Source organism: Eubalaena glacialis, chromosome 12 (genome assembly GCF_028564815.1).
Source record: "Eubalaena glacialis isolate mEubGla1 chromosome 12, mEubGla1.1.hap2.+ XY, whole genome shotgun sequence".
Lineage (NCBI taxonomy): Eukaryota > Metazoa > Chordata > Mammalia > Artiodactyla > Balaenidae > Eubalaena > Eubalaena glacialis.
The window spans coordinates 71,443,878-71,452,858 of NC_083727.1; the positions used below are offsets into that span (position 1 = coordinate 71,443,878).

The 8,981-nt window shown below is 40.9% G+C and overlaps 1 long non-coding RNA gene and 2 other non-coding genes across 4 annotated transcripts; all 3 read left to right on the top strand.

Moving 5' to 3' along the window:
- The first annotated feature begins 6,009 nt into the window (after positions 1 to 6,009).
- On the top strand, positions 6,010 to 7,955 carry LOC133102099 (uncharacterized). 2 transcript variants are annotated; one of them, XR_009702851.1, is made up of 6 exons: positions 6,045 to 6,074; positions 6,449 to 6,667; positions 6,771 to 6,848; positions 6,936 to 7,010; positions 7,325 to 7,395; positions 7,616 to 7,955. It is a non-coding gene; the product is annotated as an uncharacterized LOC133102099 (long non-coding RNA). The 2 variants fall into 2 exon arrangements; XR_009702850.1 differs by lacking the exon at positions 6,449 to 6,667 and having other exon boundaries at positions 6,010 to 6,074.
- Positions 7,123 to 7,192, top strand: LOC133102727 (small nucleolar RNA SNORD50). Its single transcript, XR_009703073.1, has one exon. It is a non-coding gene; the product is annotated as a small nucleolar RNA SNORD50 (small nucleolar RNA).
- Positions 7,447 to 7,517, top strand: LOC133102726 (small nucleolar RNA SNORD50). Its single transcript, XR_009703072.1, has one exon. It is a non-coding gene; the product is annotated as a small nucleolar RNA SNORD50 (small nucleolar RNA).
- Positions 7,956 to 8,981: the final 1,026 nt, after the last annotated feature.

The following is an 8,981-nucleotide window of genomic DNA, read 5'->3' on the forward strand; positions in this document are numbered from 1 at the left end:
ATTTCATTCTTTTTGATGGCTGAATAATATTCCATCATGTATATATATACCACATTTTCTTTATCTATTCATCCACTGATGGACACTTAGGTTGCTTCCATATCTTAGTTATTGTAAATAATGTTGATATGAACATGGGGATGCACATATCTTTTGAGTTACTGTTTTCATTTTCTTCAGATAAACATCCAGAAGTGGAATTGTTGGATCATATGGTAGTTCTATTTTTAATTTTTTGAGGAACCGCCATACTGTTTTCCACAGTGGCTGTACCAATTTACCTTCCCACCAACAGAGCACAAAGGTTCCCTTTTCTCTACCTTACACTAGCATTTTTTATCTCTTGCCTTTTTGAGAACAGCCATTCTAACAGGTGTGAGGTGATTTCTCACTGTGGTTTTGATTTGCATTTCCCTGATGATTAGTGATGTTGAGCATCTTTTCATGTATTGGGTTGGCCAAAAAGTCCCTTCAGTTTTTAAGTAACAATAAAAGACACATTTTTCATTTTCACCAAGAACTTTATTGAACAACATATTCACCGTTTTGTTCCACTACCTTCTGCCATTTTTCAGGCAACTTCATAATTCCATCTTCCCAAAACTTTTTATCTTTTCAAGCAAAGAACTGTTCCAGGTGCCTTTTACAGTCTTCCAGGCAATTGAAATTTTTTCCATTAAGAGAATTTTGTAAAGACTGAAATAAATGGAAATCCGAAGGTGCAATGTCTGGTGAATATGGCGGATGAATCAGAACTTCCCAAACTGTAACAGTTTTTGCCTGGTCATCAAAGAAACATGCAGTCTTGTGTTATCCTGATGGAAGATTATGCGTTTTCTGCTGACTAATTCCGGACGCTTTTCGTCAAGTGCTGCTTTCAGTTGGTCTAATTGGAAACACTACTTGTTGGAATTAATCGTTTGGTTTTCTGGAAGGAGCTCATAATAGAGGACTCCCTTCCAATCCCACCATACACACAACATCACCTTCTTTGGATGAAGACCAGCCTTTGGTGTGGTTGATGGTGGCTCATTTCGCTTGCTCCACAATCTCTTCCGTTCCATATTGTTGTACAGTACCTACTTTTCATCACCCATCACAATTTGTTTTAAAAACGGAATGTTTTCGTTACGTGTAAGTAGAGAATCACATGTGGAAATATGGTCAAGAAGGTTTTTTCCGCTTAACGTGGAACCCAAACATCAAAGTGATTAACATAACCAAGCTGGTGCAAATGATTTTCAACACTTGATTTGGATATTTTGAGTATGTTGGCTATCTCCCGAGTGGTGTAACGTTGATTGTTCTCAATTAATGTCTCGATTTGATTGCTATCAACTTCAACTGGTCTCCCAGACCATGGAGCATCGTCCAGCAAATCTCCAGCACAAAACTTCACAAATCACTTTTGACACATTCGATCAGTCACAGCACCTTCTCCATACACAGCACAAATCTTTTTTTGCATTTCAGTTGCGTTTCTACCTTTCTTGAAACAATAGAGCGTAATACGCCAAAAATGTAGCTTTTCTTCCATCTTCAATATTAAAATGGCTACACAAAAATTCACTAATTTTGATAAGCTTTTTTAAATGCACGCTGATATGACAGCTGTCACAACACAATCTAATAAAATTGTTTCGAATGAAGTTAAAGATAACTAAGTGTTGCTAGAGCCATCTTATGGAAAAAACTGAACAAACTTTTTGGTCAACTCAATACCTGTTGGCCATCTGTATGTCTTCTTTGGAAAAATCTGTCTATTCAGATCCTCTGTCCATTTTTCAATTGGATTTTTGGGGGTTTTTGCTACTGAGTTGTGTGAGTTCTTCATATTTTTTGGATATTATCCCTTATCAGATAATTCTTATTTCTGAAAGCTGACTTTTTTCCCACTTTGGAATAAGTTAATTATGTTTACATTACCTAACTTAGCATACATATGTTTCCCATGATTTAACCAAAAGCTGTAAATGTGAACTTTTTTCTCATACATTCATTATCTAACCAGCTCTTTAAGTGTATTGACTATGTGTTCAAATGCTATCTACTGCAGGATACCTGCACACACTACGGTACTGATTTTAGGCAACTGCTGCTGGCCCTTTTTTCTTTTCTCCCCACACTCATTTGTGCACATGACTTCACTCATCATCTTCATTAATTTGCCAAATGGTCCTTCTCTAGCCCCAACTCTTCTCTTGGGCTTCAGTTCTACATTTCTGATGGTCCACTGGACAAATGTAACCAAATGTTCCCCTCAAAATCTAACACAACCAAAACTGAATCTTCTTTTTCCAGCTCCCAAATCAGTCATTCCTGACTTGCCTCTTCCTGTCAGTGGAGCTGCCATTCTCTTGCCTGCCCAGGCTCCACTCCACTTCCTCTTCCCCCACAGATCATCACATCCTACCATCTCTTCCTTCAACACAGCCACAGCATGTTCTGGGGACAGGATTATGAATCTGGGGTCAGAAGGACTTGGGAAGTTAGTTAACCGAGATCTCTATGCCTCATTTTCCTCATCTTTAAAGTATACAACAGGATTGTTTTGAAGATTACATGATCCAATGCATACAAGAACCTAATAGCACATAAGTTCTCACCATATGTTGTTCTCTTCCCTGCCTTCCATCTCCATGGCCAAAATTATAGTGGTGTCCCTCACAATATCTCATCTAAATGATTGCACTAAATCTCTAAACACTGCTTTTTCTCTCCAAACTCTTCCTAAAACACTATTTGGTTCACACTATAATCTTACCTAAAAGTCTTTAATGAATGTCTAATTTTTAAAGCAGAGGTGTCTACACTACTATATATGAAATAGATAATTAATAAGGACCTACTGTATAGCACAGGGAACTCTTCTCAATACTCTGTAATGACCTATATGAGAATAGAATATAAAAAAGAGTATATATGTATATGTATATGCATATATGTATATGTATAACTGAGTCACTTTGCTGTACACCTGAAACTAACACAACATTGTAAATTAACTATATTCCAGCAAAAATTAAAACAAAACAAAAAAAATAAAGCAGAGGTGTCTAAAATTGGGTGGTTACTTCTTACTAAAGTATAAACTCTTTCGGGAAGGGCAAGGACTTTTGTGTATTCACATTAACCTTCCCTGAAGCACAATGCATGCACCAGGGGCTCAGTGAACATTTCTTCCAAAAAAAATGATTAAAATGATGATCTTATCCGAAAGTTTGCAACAGAATATGAGTTGTTTTCAGTATGCTAAATTCTTCAAGGATACTTTTAATTTCAGTTCTGACCTTTATATGGTCTTTCTTAACTCACTTGAAATATTTGGTAGCATTTCGCTTGTCTGCTTTAGGTGTGGGAGCAATAACTGTTGGCTTCATCCCTCAGTATGTTTTTCTGTTCCTTGAAGAGATAAAAGTCTTGAATGAATTATGTACTGACTTTACAGTCATCAGCCACATTCACTGGAGGGCAGTGTTGTCACTAATCAGGCTCTAAATTCATTTCATTTTGCATTGCATTTGTTAGAGTTATCCGTTTATGAGTTAAAAGGAATATGGGAGTCTTTTTTTTTTTTTTTTAAGACTGGAATATATATCAGATGTGCAGTACTGCACTTACGCTAATACAGCGGTTCTCAAACTTATATATGTATATGAATCACCCTAGACCTGGGCTGTCCAATACAGCAGCCACTAGCCATGTGGCAATGAAGCACTTGAAATATGGGCAGTCAAATTGAGATGTGCTGTGAGTGTAAAATATACAATGGATTTTAAGGACTTATGCTGATCATATATTGAAATGAAAATATTTTGGCTCTATTGGGTTAAATAAAATGTACTGGAATTAATTTCATCTGATGCTATTTACTATTTTAAATTAAAAGTGGCTACTAGCATATTCAAAATTACATATGTGACTCACATTTGTGGTTTATGTTATATTCCTGTTAGCACTGTCCCAGATGCTTGTTTAAAATGCGTCCTGGGTCCCACTTTTGGATATTCTGCTTTAGTACCTCCAGGTTAGGAACCAGAAATCTGATACTTTTTATCTCTCCAAGTAATTCAATTGATAAGTCAGGGTAGAGAATCATTGTTTTATACTGCTTTTGACCAGATGATTTTAAGGGTCTTCAGCACAGCAAACAGTGATTCAAAGAGAACAAAGGGAGTAATAGTTTTCGGTTTCAATTGTGTGACAATGGCCACCCCATAACAGTCATACATGTTTCTCAATTAGCAAAACACACTTCAAAATATAATCACAACACAACCATTTTATGGGAGTGGAAGGAAGCTGGGAACAATTAAGTAATATCTATCACAAATCTAAGTGCACATAACCGTTGCCTCACTTCTAGAAATCGATCTTGCAGATCTTCTCACAAGCTCACTATGATATACCTATAATTCACTTCGGCACTATTTGAAATAGTGAAAAGCTGGAAAGTTATGAAACTATGACACATCCAACTGAATACTATGCAGGCTATAAACAAGAAGGTCATCTATATGTACTGATACAGAAAGATGTCTATGATATTTACCAGGGGGCAAAGCAAGTTGCAGAAAAGGACACAGATCCTATTTGCATGTGAAAAAATACGTACATATATGTGCATAGAAAGTTTCAAAAACTGTTAATATCGGTTACTGTTAATAGCAGAGAGAAGATTCCCAGCGATATGAAAAGGAACTTTTACTTTGCTTTTTATATCCTTTTGTACTGTTTTAGTTTTTTTAATATGAGGAATATGCAAATTTACATTGTGCATTACAAAATGGTTATTTTCAAATCTACATAACGGCCAGCCAAGTAAACACTTCATCGCTTAGGTTCCTGTTATTCGCTTATTCAACTAGTAGTTACTGACCACCTGCTTTATGCCAGGCACTGTTCTAAGGCAGAAAAATAAAGAGTGGTGCACCGGCGGAGGACAATAAACAAACGCACACGTACATAATAACTAGTTGTTAAGTGCTATGAAGACCTGAATTTTCAAATGCCAAAATGTTCTAATGTCGTGTGCTCCCGTGTGTGCAATATACGTACGTATATTTACGCGTACTTACTAATTAATGCAATCGTTGCTACTGAATTGAAGTGTCGTTTGGATAAAGCATTCTGGGAAATTTCTCAAATTAATCTTTCTCCTGCATGCATTATAATGAATTTAGTACAAAAAAAATTTTAAATAGCAAAGCCTTTTTTTTTTTGGTTGTGTGAATTTAGGAAAATTACTTAGCTACTTCAGGCCTCAGTGTTCTCTACCAAGCGTTGGATTTACCTCTCGGGTCTCCCGTCTCGGGGAGAACTCTCTGGGCGGATCAGCGTAACAGCAGCGCGCTGCGCCCGGCGGCGTGTGGGTGGGGCGGGTCCCGCGGAGCGCAGCTGGGCCGCGTGCCGAGCGGCGGGCCGGCTCTCCCGAGACGCGCGGCATTCTCGCTGTGGACCGGAGGAGAAACACGGTGCTTTCACAGACTTTTTTCACCCGAGCACTTCTGCCCGCCAATTTCTCTTTCCGGGCGTGCAGGGGCCGCCCGGCGTCAACTCCCGCAGGCGCCAGCCCACCAGCCAGCCCGACTTCTCGAGCGGGTCACCGGGTGAGGCCGCCCTACACTCAAGTCCACTGCTACACTCAAGTCCACTGCCGGCCCCGAGCCGCCCCAGCCGTCGCGGGCAGACTTGGCTCAGGGTAGGTGGTAGCCTCGCCTGCAAAGGCGGCTGTTCGTTTAAATTCTGGCGCCACTCCCGCGCCACGTAGAGCCAGACTCGGAAGCGACGGACAGCGGCGAGCCAGCGGGCGCGCGCCCGGGGCTGGGCGTGCGCGCCACGGAGCGACGGTGCGCGCACCACGCCCCGGAACGAGCCCCCGAAAGAAAAGAGCCGCCGGGCGCGCTCTCGCTCCTCCTGTCAGGAGCCGGCCACGCCCCCTTACTCTACAGCGTCCAATAGATGCGAGAGGGAGGAGCGGCCTCGTTCCGGCTCGGGAGAGACTATATAGGGAACTGCTGGCGATACCGCTCGGTCTTTTACGTCAGGACTTGGGAGCAGCGGTGTGGTACTAGGTAAGTGGGCGTTGTGGGCAGTTGTCCGAGCGAACCCGGGCGGCGCAGCTTAGGTTGGGGGCTGCAGTACGGTGAAACGATTACAGAAATTGAAGGTTAGAGTGAGGTGATGAAAACTTGGACGTGGGGAACACGCCGCCGGGCCGCCACGTGTCCCGAGTCGTGGTGGCGGCCGGCTTCGAGCTTAGGCGTGCGGAGGCGGCCGCTGGTGGCCGCGGCGATGCGCGCGGCCTGGTTGTTACGCCCGGGCAGCCGCTGACTGAGCCTGGGAGGCGGCCGGCAGAAGACAACATTCCTGGGATTTGGGGGCGGGGGGTTACCCTTAACGTTAAGAGCGAGAGGCCTCTGATAGGGTGTTTTTCTCCCTTGGCCAGATCAACAGTTATTTCAAAACGGGCAGCTCCTGACTCGGCGTGAGACTGAATTGTATTGTGCCCAGGTGGCGCTGTGTGCAAATAGGATTATTGAAGGGGAGGAGTTTAGTGCTGAAAACCTTGAACTATGACATTCTGTGAGAATGCTTAATTTTAAATAGATGCCCCGCAAGAACAATGGCTTTTGGTGTAACGGAGCTGTTATGTGGAGAGGCTGAGGTAAGGGTTGTTGAGGGCTTAGTTTTTAAACCGAAGGAGTAAACCTGTTGATTTACAGAAACGATGATGGAGCATCATTTGAAATTAAGGTTCTTTTTTTTAGATGCAAAGGAAAGTTCCAAAACGTATGGGAGAAGATTTGCTGGAAAATGACTTGGTTAAAACCTGACAGTCTTACCAGGTGTGTATTGGACTCGTATTAATACTTTGAGTCGGCATGTGTTTAGTCCACATGTAGAGTAAATGAGAAATTTTTTTGTCCTCGAAGGAGCATCCTGCAGGTCGATGAATACTAATGAAGCTATGACCGTCACCGATTGATGATGAACAGCTTCATTTGAAAGTAAGTTATGTGGCTTACAACATCTACTATAGCATTCCGTAGTACTTGCCTTTTAGTGCTGCTCTGGTTTATGGTAAGTGTCAGTGTGATAGAGCTTAACGGAGTTTGGTCTGATCAATGAGGAAAGCTATCCCGAAGCGGATTACCTGAAGAAAAGCATGTACGGATTCGGCTTCTGAGATAAGACCAATATGCAGTTACGAGATAACAAATTTTTGTTGCCTGGATTTTATAACTCAGTTTTCTGTTAGCTTATGCCTCTTATAGGGGAAAAACTGTTACTTCACACTAGTGTTTTTTTTCTCTGCCAACAGTGACAGGGGTCGTTGTCTGCCTATGGAAAGAGGCCAGTTTGCCATGAAGTTCCTAAGGTGTAAACATGTCTGTGAGTAGAGATATTTTGCTTAACAATCAGTCAATCTTGTGTCCTTGGTCTTATCTATGATGATCCTATCCCGAACCTGAATTTCTGTTGAAAAAAACTTATACGGATCTGGCTTCTGAGATAGACCAATATAAGGACGACAGTATTTTTGAAAATTCCTTTAAATAAGTTCTTGAGATGTTGATAGTCTTGTAAATCTCAAATGTTCTTCCTTTTCTAGGGCTAGTGCCACGAGATTTACTTGTCTGTTGTATGAAAAACTGGTGATCAGGAAAAGCTCTTCCTTTTATGGACACGGAAAGAAAACAAAACTCAAGACAGATTATTTATTTTTTTAATTTTGAAATTGCATTTGTAAATAGATTTCTGAGCCAACATCGAATCTAGATTAATGCATCCATAAGATTCAAGCCATTTCTGTTTAATCATGTCACTGCCCTAGAGTCGTAACCTGTTAGCCAGTATATTATTGACACTTTCTAGCTCTGAAACTGTTCTTAATGGAAAATTCTTTTTCACTTATCCAGCCTTGTAATTAAATAATTTTGAGTGAATGTTTAGCCTTTGGTCACCTGTCTGAATTTAAAATGCATAATTGTAAATACAGCCAAGTGAAAGTTTATACTATTGTGGGAAAATCCTTAGTAGGGGGAGATGACTTGGTTTGGCAATCATAAGGATCACAAGGGGATATGGAAAACCTTGGCTTTGTGCAGGGTACTAAGTACTACTGAATTAATGGAGGTGAAAGCAGAGTAGAGAGAGGACCTATGACTGGGGCGAGGGGAGGGAAAGCCAGGCATCAAAACGATCAGAATACTAGCTGAATTGTGGAATATTTAGTCCTACTGTAATAGTAATATGAAAGGGTATTTATGCTAAAAATGGGGAGGAGTAATGCTGAAAATTAAGGAAGAGAGCACAGCATAACAATCAGGAGTCATGAGGGAAGGTCACTGATAAAATCTGGGTTAAAACTGGTCAAACATTGTACAGAATGGATTAGTGTAAACAGTAATAGCATCTGATCTAACCAGGGTGGTTGGGTTCCATGCATAATCATTTTCCCTAAATAGCTGCATGAATAAATTGTTCCCAAGCCCATATTTAAATGTCAGAGTCAGAGTGTCAATATTCTTGTCACCTTATAATGAACTCTTTTTCTTAAAATGTTCACCTGCCTCAGTGAGAATTCAATTTGGGGTCCATGCAGCTCAGTCAGGTTCATGAGACTGATAAGCCTGTAGTGGTCAGGCACACAGTGAACTTGGCCCAAGTATTAAGACAGTGTACAAAAATGGGGCTCTGAAAATGTTTCTTGCAGTCGTAAACCACCCCCGTGTACAGCATTGTGTTACATTGTTCTTTATTGCACTTATGTGTATTTGGAAATGAGGAAACATTGGTACTGCAATCTGCACCCTTGATCACTGATCTCCCTTACCCTGCTTTATTTGGTTGGAACTTTTACAACATGCTCGATAAGATCTGTTTCACACACTGACATCTTAAGTACCTAGATACCTTAACTACCTGGCACTTGGTTGTCAGTAAATGTTAAACGAACAGTGAATGATTAAAGACCA